This window comes from Anolis sagrei, chromosome 8 (genome assembly GCF_037176765.1).
Source record: "Anolis sagrei isolate rAnoSag1 chromosome 8, rAnoSag1.mat, whole genome shotgun sequence".
NCBI classification, from domain to species: domain Eukaryota; kingdom Metazoa; phylum Chordata; class Lepidosauria; order Squamata; family Dactyloidae; genus Anolis; species Anolis sagrei.
Genome location: NC_090028.1, coordinates 25865899 through 25888843, shown reverse-complemented (window position 1 = coordinate 25888843; position 22945 = coordinate 25865899). Strand labels below are relative to the sequence as shown.

At 43.0% G+C, this 22945-nt stretch overlaps 1 protein-coding gene across 1 annotated transcript in view; it reads right to left on the bottom strand.

Moving 5' to 3' along the window:
• The window catches only part of BANP (BTG3 associated nuclear protein), a 217576-nt gene that overhangs the window by 142775 nt on the left and 51856 nt on the right, over window positions 1–22945 (bottom strand). The window lies entirely within an intron of this gene.

The following is a 22945-nucleotide window of genomic DNA, read 5'->3' as shown; positions in this document are numbered from 1 at the left end:
AAGAAAGTGGAGATAAGCAGAGCTTGGGAATGCTCAAGAATAGCTTGCAATAAAATAAAATAAAATGTAGGTATCGCCTTAGTCAGAAAACACAAAGGAATGAGTCTCAACAGTCATGGAAGCAGGGTTGTTGATTCAGCAAGAGCTGGGGACAACTTGGAAAGAGCAGCCCCTAAGTAATAGAGAGCGGCAAGTTACTCGATTAATTGCTTACTATGTCTATTAAGGGAATGTGCTCAGCAAAAGCCGCAGTTCCCAAATGGAAATGGATTTCCGCTTTTCTTCAGACTGACGGAAGGAGAGTCTGTGTCACTTCCGAAATATGTCATTTACCACATTGGCAGATCCAGCGTTGGAAATGAATCGTCGCACTGCATCTCCCATTGGGCTGAAGTCACCATAAGGAGCAAGATGCATATTTGATTCCATTGGTACCTAATGCTTTTATAGTGCCTACTGTTGCAAGGCAGTTCATAGCATTAAGATTAGAGCAGTGGCTCTTATGAGCTTAAGTATAGGAGTATAGTATCTAGATCAGTGGTTCTCAACATGGGGTCCCCAGATATTTTTGGCCTTCAACTCCCAGAAATCCTAACAGCTGGTAAACTGGCTGGGATTTCTGGGAGTTATAGGCCAAAAACCTCTGGGGACCCTAGGTTGAGAACCACTGATCTAGATCCAGGGAAGTCATGCTACCCCTCTATTCTGCCTTGGTTAGACCACATCTGGAATACTCTGTCCAATTCTGGGCACCACAATTGAAGGGAGATGTTGACAAGTTAGAATGTGTCCAGAGGAGAGTGACTAAAATGATCAAGGGTCTGGAGAACAAGAGCTGGGATTGTCTAGCTTTCAGAAGAGAAGGCTGAGAGGAGACATGATGGCCATGTATAAATATGTGAGGGGAAGTCACAGGGAGGAGGGAGCAAGCTTGGAAAGGAAATTCCTGACTGTGAGAGCTGTTCAGCAGTGGAACTCTGCCCTGGAGTGTGGTAGAGGCTCCTTCTTTGGAGGCTTTGAAGCAGAGGCTGGATGGGCCCCAAAACAAAACAAAACAGTCCAGCCGGGACTGTGGCACAGGTGGCGGGGAGTCAGCTGCATCAAGATCACCACTGACCGAAAGGTCATGAGTTCAAAGCCAGCCCGGGTCGGAGTGAACTCCCGACCAAAATTATGTAGCTTGTTGTTAACCTTTGCAGCCCGAAAGACAGTTGCATCTGTCAAGTAGGAAATTTAGGTACCACTTATGTGGGGAGGCTAATTTAACTGATTTATGAGGCCACAAAAATCTCCAGGAAGTATGCAAAGAATGAGGAAGTGACAGCTCCCCTGGTGGCCAGAAGCTGGAATGTTAAATAGCCTCTGAGTGTCTGTCTATATATGTTGTGTGTCTATGGCAATGAATGTTTGCCATGTATTTGTACACTGTAATCCACCCTGAGTCCCCTCCGGGGTGAGAAGGGCGGAATAGAAATACTGTAAATAAATAAATAAATAAATGGCCATCTGTCGGGGTGCTTTGAATGCGATTTTTTTGCTTCTTGGCAGAATAGGGTTGTACTGGATGGCCCACAAAGTCTCTTCCAACTCTATGATTCTATGATTCTAAGTCCTATTAGTTAGTTACTCTGAATCAGAGCAGACCCATTGAGTCAATTACTGAATTTGAACCTACCACCAGTTTCAATGAGTTCGTAGCTGGAGGTCATGTATATTTGGAGGAAACTCTCCTTCTTGGCCAACTAAATGGGATTCCCAAACAAGAATAATGCCTCTGAGGTGAACAAAGGCTCCCAAGCTGTCTATCTGCCTGTCTATCTAAGACAGGCATCCTCAAACTGCGGCCCTCCAACTGTTTGGGCATTCAACTCCCAGAAGCCCTAACAAGCTTGTTCAATTGCCAGGAATTCTAGGAGTTGAAGGCCCAAACAGCTGGAGGGCCGCAGTTTGAGGATGCCTGATCTAAGAGATCCGCAGCTTCACCTACCCGCATTTGACAAAATATGTCATCTCTATGAATTTTCTAGGTTCTCCAGGCAATTCTATGATACGCTTCCACCAGAAGGCAATGAGAGTGAGAGTTTCCATTGATGGACATTGATTGCAGCAGCTTAATGTCTCCTTTGAAATAGCAGTTGCGTAGAAAGAGAGATACCTGGAAAGGGCGATTGCTTTCATACCCTGCCAGTGGACCTCCAGGAAACATCTGCTTCAAGCTCTGCTCTACTTCCCCAGCAGATGCAAGCCACTCATTTGATTCTTTTTCCACAGGTCTTTCCTTCAAAGGCTTCAAAGCCATGCAGAGTTCAGACGGGGAGCTTCTCTAAGCCGGATGGATTTCCATGACCTCCGAAGCCGCATGCTCTGTATTTCCTGCCATTGGAGCTGGCTAAATGGCCCGCGTTCCATGAGATAAGACGCCAAGAAGCAAAAGCAATAAAAGCTTAGCCCAAAAGGCCAGCTCCGGTGCTCAGGATCACTTGTCGAACACCTCATCAGAGCCGCGCTGACGTAACTGTCGCAGGACGCGGGCTTAACTTAGGTGAACTGTGATAACACGAGACACTAAATTGAAAAGAGCTTCTCAAGTTATCCAGGAGATATTTTTACAGAAATTGCTTTAGGGAAGGAGAAATGCATTTGTCTCCGTGCAAACATTTGTAGCCAGCAAAGCGGGGATGCTGCGCTCATCTTCCTCTCTGTCTAAGAACTAAGCGATCCAATCATGTCAATTCCCCATCTGATCATTAGACTAGCTATTAAGTCTACCTTGCAGAGTCTTTAGAAATAAAAGCAACTTATTTTATTTTTATATCCCTATTTCCATTACATTTCACTCTGAAAACAATTCAAAGCCTGAAGAGCGGATGGCTGGATTCCATATCATTGTTTTCCTCGGTTTGGTCGCATTTCAAATGATGCGGATTCCCTTTTTAAAAACAATTGGCACTTTCACTTGAAGCAAGCACATACAATTTTAAGTTCAGTACCATCTTCCTTTGTGAAAATCCTTTCAGTTAAAATATTCTAAGATATTTTTTGTATTTTCCAAACTGCTTTTAATCAAGGATAACAAAACTCGCTGAGCGATGCTTTCCTTTGGGACCCTTTGTGTGGTATAAACAGGATGGGTCGTGCTGGTTTTCATCCCTCTTCTGCAAAGGGAACAAGAAGTTCATTTATTGTCAGCTGGATGGATTCATGATGGACTCCAGCCTTTTTTTAAGAGCATCAAGTTCAGCTTTAGCCTTTCACGAAATGGTACGCTGCAGCCAAAACATTTCAATGGATAGAAAGAACAAAAACAGAAACAGAGAGAGACATACATTCTCTCACTGAAGGGGGTATCATAATTATTTCCAAAACGAAAAGAAAGATGACACTGATGAAAAAAAAAGCCCAGTCTGAAACATACAAATTACTATTTAAAAAGGAATGCAGAATGCTTTTGGCTTTCTTTCCCTAAAATTTGTTTTTTTAATACAAGCATCTAATGCTACTGAATAAATGAGCTTGGTGACTGAGCCAAGTTCCAAACAGTCTCAGATTTGGAAAAGCCATTTCTAGGGAATGCCATCAACATTGCTATGATATCCGGTCCAGCTTACCTGTCCAAACTTATCTATCTAAAACCATCTAGAAATTTAAGATCATCTGGGGAGGCCCTGCCCTCGATCCCGCCTTCTTCACAGACGCGTCTGACGGAAATGAGAGACAGGACCTTCTCAGTGGTGGCCCCTCGGCTGTGGAACTCCCTCCCTAGGGATATTAGATCGGCCCCCTCCCTCCTGACCTCCCGGAAAAAAATAAAAACCTAGCTCTTTGAACAAGCTTTTGGAAATGCAGTGTAATAGACAAACACAGAATTATGTAAGTTTGAAACATGGAACAGCTTAGATGATGCTATAGGAAAGTGAGATTAACCAAAAACATATATATTTTTAATGGTTTTCGTATTGTGTTGATTTTATAATGCTGTTTTAAATGTTTTAATTGTATATTGTGGATTGTTATGGCATCAAATTGCTAACAGTTTGTAAGCCGCCTTGAGTCGCCTTTGGGCTTGCGAAAGACAGGGTAGAAATATCGTAATTATAGCAAAATTATAGCAAAATATCGTAATTATAGCAAAAATATTCTAATTATAGCAAAATCTCGCTTATCCAATGTAAACAGGCCAGCAGATAAGCGAAAATGTTGGATAATAAGAAAGGATTCAGGAAAAGCCTATTGAGCGTCAAATTACATTATGATTATACAAATTATGCACCAAAACATCATGTTTTACAACAAATCGACAGAAAAAACGTTATATAGTAATTACTGTATTTACGAATTTAGCACCAAAACATCGCAATGTATGGAAACAGCTGTGGATCCAGGCGGAAGGCAGACTGTGCTGGATAATCCTGAATGTTGGATGAGCAAAGGTTGGATAAGTGAGACTCTACTGTGTATAAAAACATAATTCTGATGGCCCACCTGATGGTCCCGATGGCATTGCATTTACACACAAGAGAGACAATTTTGGATCTTTTCAGTTAAGGGATCATGATAAAGAAGTCATGGACAAGTAGGCTTTCCTTCAGAACATAAGGGATACCTGGCAGATCAAAACAAGGCTTATCAAATCAAAACTATTTTAAAGCACCCATTTCTATATTTCATTGAGTACCTTTTGATGGGTTTTCTTGGCAGTTTTTGTCCAGAGGCTGTCTGCTTTGCCTTTCTTCTGAATAACAGAATCATAGAGTTGGAAGAGACCTCATGGGCCATTCAGTCCAACCACCTGCCAAGAAGCAGGAATATTGCATTCAAATCACCCCTGACAGATGGCCATCCAGCCTCTGTTTAAAAGCTTCCAAAGAAGGAGCCTCCACCACACTCCAGGGCAGAGAGTTCCACTGCTGAATGGCTCTCACAGTCAGGAAGTTCTTCCTAATGTTCAGATTGAATCTCCTTTCTTGTAGTTTGAAGCCATTGTTCCATTGCGTCCTAGTCTCCAGGTTAGCAGAAAAAAAGCTTGCTCCCTCCTACCTATGACTTCCTCTCACGTATTTATACATGGCTAGCATGTCTCCTCTCAGCCTTCTCTTCTGAAGACTAAACATGCCTAGCTCTTTAAGCCACTCCTCATAGGGCTTGTTCTCCAGGCCCTTCATCATTTTAGTCGCCCTCCTCTGGACACATTCCAGCTTGTCAATATCTCTCTTCAATTGTGGTGCCCTGAGTGGGACACAATATCCAGGTGTGGACTAACCAAGGCAGAACAGAGGGGTAGCATGACTTCCCTGGATCTAGACATGACACTCCTATTGATGCGGGCCAAAATCCCATTGACTTTTTTTGCCACCGCATCACATTGTTGGCTCATGTTTAACTTGTTGTCCACAAGGACTCCAAGATCTTTTTCACACGTACTGCTCTCGAGCCAGGCATTGTCCCCCATTCTGTATCTTTGCATTTCATTTTTTCTGCCTAAGTGGAGTATCTTGCATTTGTCACTGTTGAACTTCATTTTGTAAAATCTGAGGCTGAGAGAGCACAACTTACCCAAGATGGGTTTCCACGATCCACTGTTCAAGCCACTAGTCCATACTCCAATTAGTCTTAACTAAAGTAGACACACTGAATCAGTGAGACATATCTTAAAAGTCGGTGTACCAAGTTCCCATTGATTCAATGAGTCTACTTCAATCGGACAAGGAGAACGAATGAACTGAATGGCCAACATGAACAGAAAAGCTGAGCCTGAAACCGGGCTCAGACAAACCCTAGATGGGCAAGGGTCCAACTGACTTAAAACTATGGCGCCTCCTTAACGGAGAGCGCTGCTGCCTATTCATTATGGGCTTTGCAGGTCAGCCAAGGGTTGCAGCTTGGAACATGGTCTAGGAGCTTTTTCCACTCACTTTCTCCCACTGATGTCATCCTTCTCCCTGGAAGCCAGGAAGACATCATAAACACAACCCGAGGAACCTAATTTGTAAGCTATTAGCATTGCACCAAGGGATTTCTTCCATTGGATGGATGATCAAAACACCTCTATCCAGGGAATACAGGTAAGGTGCTCCAAGAGCAGACACGCAATTCTGACACGTGCACCCCTGCCAAAAATCAAAATATGTCCAAACTTTCCCCCAACAGAGACAATAAACCCCTTTACACTCCATAAAGTTCTGAGGGTCTTCTCATGCTGTCTACTTCCCAGGCCTGGTGCGCCAAGACACAGAGGTGTTTATGTAAAAGAGAACTGCACAAAAGACATTGTGTGTAGACGCTGTTCTGACTCTGGTTGTCATTACTAAGTGCTTTCTGCACTTGATGTTCCCTCCTCTTTCTCTGAAAAGATCGCTATCCATGAGCATCTTGGAAAGAAACCACCGTTGCAACCATCCCATTTATTTTTACACCATAATTATCTTGAGTAGTGCTGTCAACGGCATGCAGGCGCTAACAACATAAAAACAGCCTTGTAGTTCACCTAATTTTATTTCCAACGAGATGCTTTGTGAAAACAGGGACGCCTCTCTATTTTTACATAGTATGATTTTACATAGGATTTGAGCTACATTAGAACAGTAAAGACAAATATCACTTAAGTAAAATAACATTAAATATTAAATAACCAGAAAAATAAAATAAGGCGTAAACACTAAAATAATCTGGGAATCTGCTATTGCAACACATCCAATGAAGTGGTTGAAAACCAGTATAAAAAGAGATTAGGACTAAGTATGTTTCAGTCTACTTGGAATATAAGAGGCTCATTCCAGAAGTGTGTTTAAGAACTGGTCCAAGAGTCCAGAAGAGCCTTGACTCTTTTGTGCGGGACCCCTGGCATTGGGGTCCCGCACATCAAATACCCTGAGAAGTGCATTAAATGGACTTTAAATGAACACTAAACACATGATCCATTATATTATCATTGCTGCTGTTGTTGTTGTTGTGCTTATTTATTCCCCGCTTTTTCTCTCCACAAAGGAGACTCAAAAAACCTAACATTAACTTCTATGTATTGTCGAAGGCTTTCATAGCCAGAATCACTAGGTTGTTGTGAGTTTTCCGGGCTGCATGACACGTTCCAGAAGTATTCTCTCCTGACATTTCGCCTGCAGCTATGGCAGGCATCCTCAGAAGTTGTGAGATCTCTTGGATTGTAGGCAAGTGGGGCTTATATATCTGTGGAATGCCCAGGATAGGAGAAAGACCTCTTGTCTGCTTGAGGTGAGTGTTCCAACTGGCCACCTTGATTAGCATTTAATGGCCTAGCAGTTTCAAGGACTGGCTTCTTACTGCCTGGGGGGATCCTTTGTTGGGAGGTGATTAGCTGGCTCTGATTGATTCTTGTCTGGAATTCCCCTGTTTTTGAGTGTTGTTTTTTTATTTACTGTTATGATTGTAGAGTTTTTTTTTAATACTGGCAGACAAATTTTGTTCATTTTTATGGTTCATTTTCATGGCAGTAAGAAGTCAGACCTTGAAAGTACTAGGCCATGAAATCCTAATCAAGGTGGCCAATTGAAACATTCACACTTGCCTCAAGAGTTCTTTCTCCCACCCTGGACATTCCACAGACATATAAATCTCACTTGCCAAGTTTCCAAGAGACCTCACAACCTCTGAGGATGCCTGCCATAGATGCAGGCGAAACGTCAGGGGAGAATTTATTTTATTTTATTTAAAGCATTTATATTCCACCCTTCTCACCCCGAAGGAGACTCAGGGCGGAGCACAGCATGTATACGGCAAACATTCAATGCCAGGACACAAATTCACATACAATACATAAACATTAAAAAACATTTATCAAAATATTAAAATACACCATTTAAAACCGTCCTAGTCATCCGTGTAAAATCTAATTGGCCTGGTCATCTTTCCTATTGCCGCTTTATTGCCCTGTCCCGAAAGCTTGGTCCCACAACCAAGTTTTTACCATCCTTCTAAAAGACAGGATAGAGGGGGCCGACCTGATCTCACCAGGAAGAGAGTTCCATAGCTGGGGAGCAATCACAAAGAAGGCCCTGTCTCTCGTCCCCACCAATCATGCCTGTGACAATGGCAAGATGGAAAGCAGGGCCTCCCCAGAGGATCTTAATCTCTGCAATGGTTCATAGGGGGAGATGCGTTCGGACAGGTAATTTGGGCTTCTGGAACATGGCCATACAGCCCAGAAAACTCACAACAACCCATTAACTATTCTTTTCTTTCCTGGAAAGTGACCAGGGATAGGCAGCTACCATTTTGATCAACACTGAGTTTATATATATCATGTTATTTGCTAATCTGAATAAGGATACCGCCACAGTCATGAAAAGCACTGTGCTACTTGTAAAAGGAATCACTCTCCACTCTTATTTTTCTCTTAACTCGCCTGAGTGTTCGCCACGCATAAGGCACGCACAGGCCCTTCCGTGATTCCCAACCAGGCTCCGCTTCCAAGTTCTACTGTAACCCTGGCTGCTCATCCATTCGACATATTATCTTTGGCCAAGACAAATGGATTTGCTGGTGACTTAATTGTTTTTTTCCTTACATTATGGGAGAAGATTTATGAAACTGACAAAACGATCAAGAAAACAAATCCAAGGAAAATGATCTCAACCGCTTGGAAACTGGGAACAAGAATTATTTTGGCAAAACAATATCACCCAAAGGGCTTGCAACATATGGAACCAGTTATCACCAAAAGTCCACTGGAAGGAGCACCAGATCACCCCTGGGACCAGGCGATGCATTTGCGGGAGACACATCAAGGACACACAGAGGAAGAGTCAGGAAAACAACAAGAGAGAGAGGCGCGCAGGGATCCACTCGTGATCTCCAGCTCCAACGTTCCCTTAGGCCCTATAAACAAGTCTCAGATGACAGAAGGATGAAATAGAGAAGAGTGGGGTGAGGAGGAACGAAGGCAAAAGTGATTTGGAGGAGACACGCTCCCAGTAAAATAAATCTCGCTTAGGAAAAACAATTAGCCATTATTTTCCCCTATGTACCATTCTACTAATTCACCATCTATAAGGAGATTTGCACAAAGACGGCGGCTCCTTGGTGGCCAATAATTGCGTCCAAGGAAATGGAAGCGTGATGTAAGCAATTCTCGGATAACCAAGCGCTCAACTGTTGCTCTGCTGTAATAGGCTTCTGTTTGGCAAAAGTTATTTACCTCGTGCAAAAGCACTGAGAGGTTCCCCACTGGCTGAAACATCAGCTTTATTAATGGTTTATGCAACACTTGGTGATAATAAAGATTTGGGGGACTCTGATCTGGTAGCCCATTCCTTCTGTACCAGACATACCTCTGATACAGACTAAGCATGTGGACAATTTTGACAGAAAGAAAGAAACCATGAAAATGAACAAAATCTGGCTCCCAGTATTAAAAAAACTCTAAAATTGTAAGAGTAAATAAATAACAACACTCAAAAACAGGGGAATTCTAGAGAAGAAACAATCAGGACCAGCTAATCACCTCCCAACAAAGGATTCCCCCAGGCAGTAAGAAGCAAGACCTTGAAACTGCTAGGCCATTAAATGCTAATCAAGGTGGCCAACTGAAACATGCACACCTGTCTCAGGCAGACAATAATTCTTTCTCCCACCTTGGATACTTCACAAATATATAAACCCCATTTTCCTAATTTCTAACAGACCTCACAACCTCTAAAGATGCCTGCCATAGATGCAGGCAAAATGTCAGGAGAGAATGCTTCTGGAACATGGCCACACAGCCCAGAAAACTCACAACAATCCAGACCTCACAACCTCTGAGGATGCCTGCCATAGATGCAGGCGAAACGTCAGGAGAGAATGCTTCTGAAACAGCCCGGAAAACTCACAACTCATACCTCTGTCAATTTTTTGTATTCAGCTACATTTACATTTTTTAAAACCAGTTATGTCTTTGTTGAACTGTGTTTAATGTTGAACAACAGGGATATAAAAAAGCAGGATATAAATAAAATAAATAATAAAATAAATATATTATCACCATGGATGCATCTTCTTGGCTAAAATTATTGTCCTGAGACAGAGGCAGATTATATGTCAAATTAATACATGAAATAATCATGCAAAATGACTCTAATGCAGTCCCTTGACTGGCAAGGGAGGCATTATGAAGATCAGGGGTCAGCTTTCCACCTACACTTTCAAGAACTGTTTTCCTTGGATAGCTTTTCTTTTGAAATCCAATTAATCTCAACTAGAGCTGAAGCATTGATTCCGTTCAGTAAAGTACAGTACAGCCTCATTATCCATAGATTCAGTGTCCATAGTTTTACTTCCAGTGCAATTTCATGGGATGTTTACAGCCGAACTACAGTCAAAATACAGTCAAGACCAAACAGGGCATAGGGTTACAGCCTGTGCTGGATGGGTTACATTCCCCCTGAAGACACAGGTTCACAGCTTGGGAGTTCTCCTGGACTCATCGCTGAGCTTGGAAACCCAGGTCTTGGTGGTGGACAGGGAACCATTCACACAATTAAAACTTGTGTACTAACTACGTCCGTACCTTGGGACGACAGACTTGGCCATGATAGTCCACACTATAGTTACATCCCTAATAGACTATTCAATGTACTCTGCGTGGGGTTGCCTTTGAAGACTGTTCAAAAGCTTCAAATACGAGAGGCAGCCAGGTTGATCACCAGAGCGGCATACAGCGAGCATACAACCCCCTGTTGCGTCAGCATTACTGGCTGCCAGTTCGCTACCGAGCACAAATCAAAGTGCTATCTTTAGACTATAAAGCCCCAAACCAGTGGTTCTCAACCTGGGGTCTCTAGATGTTTTTGGCCTACAACTCCCAGAAATCCCTGCCAGTTAACCAGCTGTTAGGATTTCTGGGAGTTGAAGGCCAAAAACATCTGGGAACCCCAGGTTGAGAACCACTGCCCTAAATGGTTCCAGCCTAGCTTACCTGTCCAAATGGATCTCACTCTATGAACCACCTAGAAGACTAAGATCATCAGGGGAGGCCCTGGTCTTGGTCCCGCCACCTGCACAGACACATCTGGTGGGAACGAGGGACAGGGCCTTCTCGGTGGTGGCCCCAAGGCTGAGGAACTTTTCGCCGTGCCAAAAGATCTCAGCCAGCATTTGGAAACCATAAACATTGACAAAATCACGATCTTTCAACTGCAAAAGGCCACCTTACTTGGATCTGCACGCATCATTGGAAAATACATCACACAGTCCTAGACGCTTAGGATTCGACTTGTGATTTTGTGATACGAAATCTAGCATATAGATCTCGTTTGCTATGACATACTGTGTTTTTGTGTCAGAAATAATAATAATAATAATAATAGAGCAAATAATAAATGTAATAATAATAATAATAATAATAATAATAATAACCCAGTACAATAATAAATAACTTTGACTCAAGTATAAGCTGAGGGGGGTTTTCCAGCTTTAAAAAGGGCTGAAAAACTAGGCTTATACTCGAGTATATACAGGAAATGAAATAAATATGTAATAAAATATGGTTTTGGTGATTACTCTTGGTTTCAGGTACCTATGTGGAGTCTTGGAACAGATCCCCTGCTGATATAATAGTTTTGTACCAAATATAATGACTGTGCAGGTACAGCTGTACCAGGAGCTCCAATTTTGTTTGCTTTGCATTGAATGTTGCAGTCCTAAGTTTCAGGGACTCTGCAGATAGGTGGCTTCTTTTGGCTGCAATCATAGGGCAAGCCACCTGTCAATTATAGTTAGGTTCCCTGGTCCCACCCCTTTTGGGTTTTTGGAGGGAATAGGAGCCTTTTTGGGTCAGTCCACACAGAGAAGCCTTTCGCACAGGACATAAAACGAAGAGCTCCTGAAAGCTTCGTCTTCTACGGCTTGGCCTGGGAGATATACAGCCTTCAGCTTGGCCGGGGTTATACAGCCCACAGCTTGGCCGAGGATCATACAGCCTTACAGCTCCTTTGCTGAGGGACTTCAGCCAGCCATCACTGAAACCTGAACTCCTTCTTTTCCCCTGGAAGTCTACAAAGCTCTGCTTGGTAAGGGTCACTCGCGGAAGCCAGAAGCAGTTGGTTCCGGGTGTAGGGGCTCCACGCCAACAGAGGCAAAGACAGACTGCCCAGATTAGAAGTTAAGGATTTCCCCATTAGTTAATTACAGTTATGAAGATAGTGCCTTTTCCCAGTGAACAAGATTGCAAGAGCCAATAGACTGTTAAGAAAGCTTTAAAGTACCTGTTTGTTTACACCAATAAAGAACTTTGTTGAACCTTTAAGCAATCTAAAGACTCTGTTTGGGGAAATCCAAAAGCCTTTAATCTGAGGCAGCCCCGGCGTCCTGTTGGGCACACAGAAGTTCTGTCTACAGTTTTATGCAGAGGCCCAGCGTGCAACAGCACAATGACTATATGTCGTCCTCATAGACAAGTCGAATGTGGTTTTCATGCCCAAAATTACAGAATTTGTTATGACCTGTGGATAAGAATGCAACAAACAAATCTTTTTCCTCTTGTTTCCACAAACCTTGGTCCCACTCTGCCGTCTGTGTGAGAGGGAAGCAAAATGTAAAAGTGGCCGTGACTGCAACAGGAATATTTTCTTCCTTTGCAAACAAATAGTAAGATTCCCTACAGATGGATCTTTCAATTGCACAATACTACTTTCACACACGTATGCTTTATAACAGTGAGTTCTGTCATTCGTAGCGTCTGGAAGCCATCTGGGGCTCCAACGCCACCACTTAATGGACTCAACAAAGGTGACCAAGTTTATCCCCACAAAGGCTAATAACTTTTCTTAATTTATTGACATTTTTGCTGATTTCTTTTTTGAAAATGTTTCGATCGATCTGCCTTGGCTTATTTTGAGGAATAGGAGGGAGACCTAAATGAATACTTGAAAGCTTGCAGCAGCCTCTACGAGAGAAAACTATTCATTCTCTAAAATGGAAAAAGAAGGTACTCCAAATCTGAAGTTGGATATTAAGACACAAAGGGTTATCTGAGGAGGGCACCTGCTGCTTAGGAAAACCTATCATGCCATCTTGCGCTTCAATGTAACTGGAAATAATTTGTCCATATAAGAGACCATGCCAATATGTCAAAATCCATATGTACCCCAGCTGGTAGTTATTCTGGAAGCCCATCTGGGGTACATTTGATTGGTGGAAAGTATCACAAGCACCGTTGCCGTTCTCTCCCCACCGCCACACATTTCAGAAAACTGGATAGGACCAATGACGCCTCTCTCCAAGATGAAATATTAAGCTGTAGCTCTTTTAGTCTGTTAATGTTTCAAAACTAAACAAGCTAGAAGTTACTTTTATTGATGAAACAGGTTGCGTTTTCTGCTTCAGGGGAATGCCATTCTCTCATCAATCTAAGGGTCTGGAGTTTCTGAAAGCAAGGAACATTAACGGAAAAGTAATGACTAACATAAAGAGTAAAGCAGCAGGTTCTTTTATTTATTTATTTTGCATAAAAAGTGAGTTGAGAACCTGAAAGTCGCTTCTGGTGTGAGAAAATTAGTTGTCTGCTGTCTGTTACCATCCATGTGGGAGGCTCCTCTCATGTCCCCACATGGGAAGCTGGAGTTGACAGACAGGAGCTCACTCCACGACTTGAGAAACCGCAAGTTGCTTCTGGTTTAAGAGAATTGGCCATCTGCAAGGATGTTGCCCAGGGGACGTTGCCCAGATGTGCTACCATCCTTGTGGGAGGTTTCTCTCATGTCCCCGCATGGGAAGCGGGAGCTGACAGACAGAAGTTCACCCTGCAACTTGAGAAACTGCAAGTCACTTCTGGTGTGAGAGAATTGGCCGTCAGCAAGGACGTTGCCCAGGGGACATTGCCCAGATGTGCTACCATCCTTGTGGGAGGTTTCTCTCACATCCACGCATGGGAAGCTGAAGCTGACAGACAGAAGCTCACCCCACGACTTGAGAACCCACAAGTCACTTCTGGTGTGAGAGAATTGGCCATCTGCAAGGACGTTGCCCAGGGGACGTTGCCCAGATGTGTTAGCACCCTGTGGGAGGCTTCCCTCGTGTCCCCACATGGGAAGCTGGAGCTGGCTCACCTCGTCTTGCAGATTCAAACCGCTGACCTTCAGGTCAGCAGTTCAGCCAGCAAAAGGGTTTAACCCATTGCGCCACCATGGTTCCTAGGTTATTTATGAAAGGCAATAAATAAATGACTGCCATGGTTTAGTTTCTAAATTCTGTAATATGTATAACTTCCAAACCACATGAAACTTTTCTTAGGTCTGCTCCTGTCTTCTTTGGAGTTTGTATTTCTCGAATTCCTATTCTGATAGTCGGATACACACAAATAAGTCCAAAAGGGCCTGTTAATGTAGTCTAATTCATGTGCATACTTTTGTGAAGTCCTCATCTGGATTCCTGACACTCTCACAAACCAATGAGTTTGCAACGAAAAGGACACATGGATAAAGAGGCTCCTTAGCTACCATTTCCTGTTCCAAATTTCTGCAACATATGCATCAGCATATGCATCTATCCCAATACACATACATATGCCTATTCATATTAATTGTGGCCAACAGTAAAAAAATATCCCCATGCTCCAGCTTGAACTTTGGTTTCTCTAGAGTATTGAAAAATGTTATCTCGCTGCAAAAATCCTGACTGTTTATTCTGTTGTGATCCACCAAAACCTCCGAGAAGCCGAGCCTCTATCTGCGCTGATAAACCTTGGGATGACAGAACACTCTGCTGAAATATTTGACAGGTTCTGCTATAACTTGTAAGAATTATTTGCCTAAAAAACAAACATTTACACTAAAATAAAAATGCCTGTATAAGCAAAGAAAAAGCAAGTTTCCAAGGAACGGCGAAAGCAGATGGGAGCCCTTTGCCGCACATGGAAACGGTTAAGAAATATCTGTCAGTTTTCAAAGACCTTTCCTTCGAAGGAATAAAAAAGGTGGCTCTTAAAGAACACTTAATAGTTAATTTGAAAGTTGTTCTAACCATTACTGGTGTCACTTTCTTGAAAGCACTTCAGAGGATGCGGATGTGCAATTGTTTGGTTTTCCACCATAGAAATACTAGCACAGGTACCATTTCTCTGAACTGTGGTCTTCCACTTTGGCCTACATACTCCCGTGAGGTGATCTCACCTGGCTAAAGCCTGTGTTCTTTAAAATGCATCATAATATCTCTTACGATAGAATCCTAGAGCTGGAAGAGACCTGGTGGGTCATCCAGCCCAACCCCATTCTGCAAGAAGCAGGAAAATTGCATTCAAAGCACTCCTGCCATCTCTATGCAGATGACACCCAACTCCCCTACTCATTTCCACCAGACTCCAAGGAAGCCCCAAGGATACTGGACCAGTGCCTGGCTGCTGTGATGAACTGGATGAGGAGGAACAAACTGAGGATCAATCTTGACAAGACAGGAGTCCTCCAGGTCAGTCGCCTGTCTGGTTGGGGTAATGGGTGGCAACCTGTGCTGGACAGGGTTGCACTCCCCCGGAAGTCACAGGTCCGCAGTTGGGGGTTCTCCTGGACTCAGCGCTGACACTTGAAGCACAGGTGTCGGCGGTGGCCGGAAGAACCTTCGCACAATTAAAACTTGTGCTCCAACTGCAACCATACCTCGTGAAGTTTGACTTGACTATGGTGGTCCAAGCCTTAGTTACCTCTAGACTGGACTAGAGTCCCAGTTGGGGAGATGGTGTTGGTGTATAAATAAAGATGATGATGATGATGATGATGATGATTATTATTATTATTATTATTATGACCATCCAGCCTCGGCTTCAAAGCCTCCAAAGAAGGAGCCTCCACCACACTCAGAGGCAGAGAGTTCCACTGCTGAACAGCTCTCTCTCACAGTCAGGAAGTCCTTCCTAATGTTCAGGTGGAATCTCCTTTCCTGTAGTTTGAAGCCATTGCTCCATTGCATCCTAGTCTCCAGGGCAGCAGAAAACAAGCCTGCTCCCTCCTCCCTATGACTTCCCCTCACAAATTTATTCATGGCCATTATGTCTCCTCTCAGCCTTCTCTTCTGCATGTCCAACACTTGAAGCCACTCCTCGTAGGGCTTGTTCTCCAGACCCTTGATCATTTTAGCTGCCCTCCTCTGGACACATTCCAGCTTAGAGTCAACATCTTCCTTCAATTATCCATTATGTCAGAAAAAGTACCAAGACACATTCTTGTTGGAAAGACCCCAAAGCAAGCGATAGCCTTTATACCAGGGGTTGCTAAGGCCCGAGGGCCAAATATGGCCCTCCAAGGTCATTTACCCGGCCCTCGCTCAGGGTCAACCTAAGTCTGAAACGACTTGAAAGCACACAACAACAACAATTCATATATATATATATATATATATATATATATATATATATATATATATATGCCAATTATCTATACTCATAATAAAAGTGCAAAATGTGTATGGGTGCATGTGGCAGAGGTGTCTACTTACACAGACAGCCTCCTGTCTCCACAAACAGGCTATAGTTCCATGTGCCAATAAGCCTCCAAAGGCACTCCCTCCACTGACATTGCAGGTTAGAGCAAGAGCCATGGACATGTAGCCCAAACACTGCCAATGTCCTCCCCAAAAACTCTACTGCCCACCACCCAAGGAATGCTTTCATTTGGGGAGAATTTCATCCTAGATTTGACGTGTTTCCTCCACCACAGGCAGGCATCCCAAGGTTCTTATGTGGTATTTGCATGACCCCGCCCACTGTCTCTCCCTTAACCCTGTCCTACCCTTTCCTATGACACAGAGGACTTGATCTGCAACTGAACAGACTAGAGGGGTTTGAGGGACTGAATCAACATAATGGAAGTTGTAGTTCACCCTGCATCAAAGAAGAGCACTCTGACCCCCCTCGATAATGGACCTGGACCACATTTTGCATACTGAACCCCCATGACCAGGTTTGGGGAAATTGACCTTGATTTATAGGAGTTGTAGTTCACCTACAACCAGAGAGCACTGTGAACCCAGCCAATAACGGATCTGGACCAAACTTGGCACACAGACCCAACGTGGCCAACTGTGCATACTGGCAGGGTTTGGGCGTGATTGTCCTGGGAATCTGGAAGTTTGAGTTCACCCTTATCTAGAGAACACTGAACCCAGCTGATACCGGATCTGGACCACACTTGGCACACAGACCCAACGTGGCCAACTTTGAATAATGGCAGGCTTTGGGAAGGATTGACCCACGATTCTGGGAATTGTAGTTCACCCATATCCTTATGCATTTTCATAAAAATAAAAGGAAAGACTGGCTTTTTTCTAATAAATACCGTTACACATTAGGTTAAAGGGGTAAAGATTTTCCTCTGATATTAAGTCCAGTCGTGTCCGACTCTGGGGGTTGGTGCTCATCTTCATTTCTAAGCCAAAGGGCCAGCATTGTCCGTAGACACCTCCAAAGTCATGTGACTGGCATGACTGCATGGAGTGCCATTACCTTCCCGCCAGAGCAGTATCTATTGATCTACTCAAATTTGCATGTTTTCGAACTGCTAGGTTGACAGAAGCTGGGTGGACGCTCATGCCGCTCCCCAGATACGATCCTGCAAACTTTCGGTCAACAACTTTAGCAGCTCAGCGGTTTAACCCACTGCGCCTACCGTTACACATTACCAAACTGATATTACCAGACTCTGAAAAACAAACAATGCCTTTCGCAAATAACCCAGGCACTGCCGGAACCCCAAGCTAGTAATTAAAATAAAAACACTTTTATTTTCTAACATTACACACCAAAAACCCATTTACTTCGAAATCAGACTGAAGGCAACAGAATTTCCTTCTAAGCAGGGGGAGGGACGACGGCATGCAATTTGGAAAAACCACATCCAACATTTTCCTTGAAGCGGCAGGATACAAATGTATTAAATAAATAAAATTAAGAATGAATTAGGAAGGAAGTGGAGGCTACAAATGGAAGCACACAGAAATTATATAATGTTATGTTAAGGCACCGAGCTGCCCCGTGCCTGAGGAAATCCTGCGGTCAAAGCAGCAGGACCTGAAGGTTGACGGGGCTGGTCGGAAAACATTAATATACTGACATCATTTCACGGGTCTGGAAGAGGTGAAGAAAGTGACCTACTTATCGGTAAAATACTACAGCTCTCGCCCCCACGCAATGGGCATTGCACACAAATGAGAAAGATGTCGGTTCAGTTGACACAGAGCTCCCTCTACAGTACTGAAAGGCACTCATACAATATTTCTCCAAAAAGGAAGGAAGGAAGGAAGGAAGGAAGGAAGATTGGTTTACTCAGAAGTGGGTTGCTTCTGCCTTCTTCTGAGGCCGAGAGAGTGTAACTTGGTCAGGATCGCCCAATGGTTTACATGACTCAGCAGAACTTTGATCTTTGTTCTCCAGAGTCCTGGTCCAGTATTGAAATCACTGCACCATGTTTGCAATATATGAATGCGTTGGGGATGAAGGGTATTGAGTCAAAATGACATCAGAAAGCCCTGCAAGATGTTGTTTTAGGAAGGAAACAAAGGACAGTTCAGAATTTGGAAATGTCACATGTCTTGGATCACAATTCAATACAATACAAAACTTTATTATGGTCACTGACCAGCACAAAGTGGGGTGCAAGTGCCCTGGGAAGGGAAGCACACTACCAGCCTCTACTACTGCCAACAGAAAGATCTTATAACCGAGCCAAGTGGACCCCGCACCTGAACCAAAAAATAACTGATCCACTGGCCACAGCTTTTGAACCTTCACTCCTCTCTGACATCAGCTGAAACAACCAGCACAGAAAGATCTTATAACCGAGCCAAGTGGACCCCGCACCTGAACCAAAAAATAACTGATCCACTGGCCACAGCTTTTGAACCTTCACTCCTCTCTGACATCAGCTGAAACAACCAGCACAGTCATGGAAAGCTACAAAAACATCATTCAAGAGCTTCAGAGACAGAGCAAACAACACAAAGCGGAAACAACAACATTAACAACAAATAAAATAAATAAGTAAAATAAAATACCAACCTGGACACAGCATTTTATTTGAGAACACAGAAATGCTGGAATACTCTCACAACCACCATGTCAGATTACACAGAAAAGCCATTGAAATCCATAAGTATGTGGACAATTTCAACAGAAAGAAGGAAACTGTGAAAATGAACAAAATCTGGCTACCAGTATTAAAAAAATTCTAAAATTACAACATTACAACAACAGAGAGGAAACAAACAAGGACATATAATCACCTCTCAACAAAAGTTTGCTCCAGGCACTATCAGGCCATTATATGCTAATCAAGGTGGTCAGTTTAAACATTCACACCTAGCTCCAGCAGACAAGAGTCCTTTGTCCCACCCTTGTCATTCCACAGATATATAAACCCTTTTTCCTAGTTCCAACAGACCTCACTACCTCTGAGGATGCTTGCCATAGATGCAGGCGAAACATCAGGAGAGAATGCCTCTAGACCTTAGCCATATAACCCGAAAAAACCTACAACAACCTAGTGATTCTGGCCATGAAAGCCTTCGACAATATGTCTTTTGATTTCCTGGCTGCACTCTGCGTCTGCTGTAATCTTTGCACTTAGAAATACAAAGTCTGTCACTGCCTCCACGTTTTCTCCCTCTATTTGCCAGTTATCAATCAGTCTGGTTGCCATCATCTTGGTTTTTTATGTTTAGCTGCAACCCAGCTTTTGCCCTTTCTTCTTTCACCTTGGTTAGAAGACTCCTCAACTCCTCCTCGCTTTCGGCCATCAAAGTGGTATCATCTGCATATCTAAGGTTAATGTTTCTTCCAGCAATTTTCATCCCAGCCTTGGATTCATCAAGCCCTGCACATTGCATGATGTGTTCTGCATACAAGTTGAATAGGTTGGGTGAGAGTATACAACCCTGCCATACGTGTTTCCCAATCTTCAACCAGTCTGTTGTTCCATGGTCAGTTCTTACTGTTGCTACTTGGTCCTTATACAGATTCTTCAGGAGACAGACAAGGTGATTTGGTGTCCCTGTCCCACCAAGAACTTGCCACAATTTATGATGATCCACACAGTCCAAGGCTTTAGAATAGTCAATTAAACAGAAATAGATGTTTTTCTGAAACTCCCTGCCTTTCTCCATTATCCAGTGGATATTGGCCATTTGGTTTCTCATTCCTCTGCAGTTTCAAAAGCCAGCTTGTAAATTTGGCAACTCTCTCTCCATGTATTGCAGAGTCTTCCTTGCAGGATCTTGAGCATTACCTTACCGGCATGTAAAATAAGTGCCACTGTACAAAAGTTTGAGCAGTCTTTAGCATTTCCCTTTTTTGGTGTGGGGATATAAGTTGATAAAAGTTGAATGAAAATACATCCTGCATATCAGATATTTACACGACAACTCATAACAGGAGCAAGATTACAATTATGAAGTAGCTCCGAACATAATTTGATGTTTGGGGGTCACCACAACCTCAGGAAGTTGCAGCATTAGGGTTGAGAACCACTGATCTAGCCACTCCTCCTTGAGAAACCTCTTGCAACAAGCACCATAAAGCATAGTATAAATGTTAAAAAGCAATTTGACAGGGAACTACTATATTTCCCTTCTCTTCCCCAGTAGAGCAAAGCCACTTCTTGTCCTCCGAAGCCGGAAGCGCAAGGGTGGGACTGAGGCAATGGCCAGAGGGTAATTCGTGCTACAAATCCTCATTCCCCAAGCCTCCATAAATCTCGGCAAGAGGTTTTACTGGATGGGTCTCCCAAAAGGCAGTTTTCACCAGTCTTTATATATACAAGGATCCTATAAAAAGGCCAACATCTGTCTGCATTGAAGGTCTGCTGCCAAAGAATGGTGTTGAAAAGGTCAGACTGCGACAACCTCTTCTTACCCCATTAGAAACGGCTTCACTTAAATAAACAGTCAAGAGGATTACTCAAAATTATTGCCTTCTCTGATATTTATATTGGTGGGAGAACATTTTAAAAGTTGCCTGCTAGTTAGAAAATTTGACCGCAACACACAAAATGTTTCGGTTCTCACGGGGAGCGGGAAGACCCCATTCATATCTCAACTTTTCTGCAAAGGATGCAATTTCAAGATGTGTGCACAAAAAACAGAATTATTTCTAATAAAAAATCATCATTTCTGAGGTTTTATAAAAAGCACTCCACAAATTAAATGAAAACAAAGGAGTTTAACTTTGAAAGTTCTGCCTCTTTACTGAAGAGAAAGGGAGAAAATTTAAAAAATTGGATTCAGCTTTGAGCAAAAAATAAAAAAAAGACATCTCAATGGAGCTGCTGGAGTTTTATAGCCTTCGAATATACACAAATTTACACCTTGGCTTCACGCAAATGCTACAAGAAGACAAAGTGATGACGCTGTGAGAAAGTCTCCTACTCTCTAAGAGATAAACAGTTCTGCTTGGAGCATTAAAATACCTCAGGGTACGTGATGACAATGTTAACACCATGCACTTTGGACAAATGCATTGCCTAACCCTGCTTGAGATCAAAATGAAGGATGCAAATAAAAAGCACAAAGCACACATTTAGGGAGTCAAGCCTTATGAGGAGTGGCTTAGGGAGCTGCGTATGTTTACTTTGGAGAAGAGAAGGCTGAGAGGGGACAGGACAGGGATGTTTAAATATGAGAATGGGTGTCCTATTGAGGAGGAATGGGCAAGTTTGTCGTCTGCTGCTCTAGAGACTGGGACACAACAGAGCAATTGGTTCAAATGTCAGAAAAGCAATCCGACCTAAACGTTAGGAAGAACTTCCTGGTGGTAAGAGCTTTTTAACAGTCGAATATGATGTCCAAGAGTCCAATTAAATCTCCTTCTCTGGAAGTCTTTAAACAAAGTTGGATGGTCATCTGTTCAGAGGGTTTTGATCGTATTATTCTCCATAGCTGGATGGGGCTGGACTGAATGGCTTTTGTGGTTTCTTCCAACTCTACAAAGCTAGGGCTTACAATTATTTGACAAGCAAACCAAGAAGATGTCCCTAGAAACAGTTTCGCCGTGTGTTGTTGAAGGCTTTCATGGCCAGAATCACTGGGTTGCTCTGAGTTTTCCAGGCTGTATGGCCATATTCCAGAAGCATTCTCTCCTGATGTTTCACCCACATATATGGCACAACATCAGAGGTTGTGAGGTCTGTTGGAAACTAGGCAAGTGAGGTTTATACATCTGTGGAATGTCCAGGGTGGGAGAAAGAACTCTTGTCTATTGGAGCCAAGTGTGAATGTTGCAATTGGCCACCTTGATTAGCATGTAATGGCCTTGTAGCTTCAAAGCCTGGTTACTTGTTGCCTGGGGGAATCCTTTGTTGGGAGGTGTTAGCTGGCCCTGATTGGTTCTTGTCTGGAATTCCCCTGTTTTTGAGTATTGCTCTTTATTTACTGTTCTGATTTTAGAGTTGTTGTTTTTTTTTTTGAAGCATGTGGACAATTTCAACGAAAGGAAGAAACCATGAAAATGAACAAAATCTGGCTCCCAGAATTTAAAAAAACTCGAAAATCAAGACAGTAAATAGAGAGCAACTCTTTAAAAGCAGGGGAAATAGTAGCTTTACACACAGTAACCTTCACACTGGAGCTTTCTCACACGAGGCTTCTCTCACACAGAGGTTTTCCTCACACTCCTCAGGAGGACAGCAGCTTTGGCCCACTGACTCTAACAGGCTTCAGCCTACTAATTTTTTCAGTGCTCGACTCACACTTTTGTTATCAAAAATACCCAGTTAATTTTTAATATTTCTGACATTTCCATCCATCTGTGGCTCAATTGATAGTTGCACCTATTTTCAATTTTGAAATATATATGAGCACAACATGCAACTCACAGAAGGGAGGATTATTAGAGACATATTCCAAATGGTTGCATTCCAGAAACGCTGATTATTTTTTCTTTCTTTCTTTCTGAGATTTGAGGAGCAGAACTGAGAGGTTTGTTGGTTTTTTGGAAACGGAGAAAATGCTGACAAGGCTA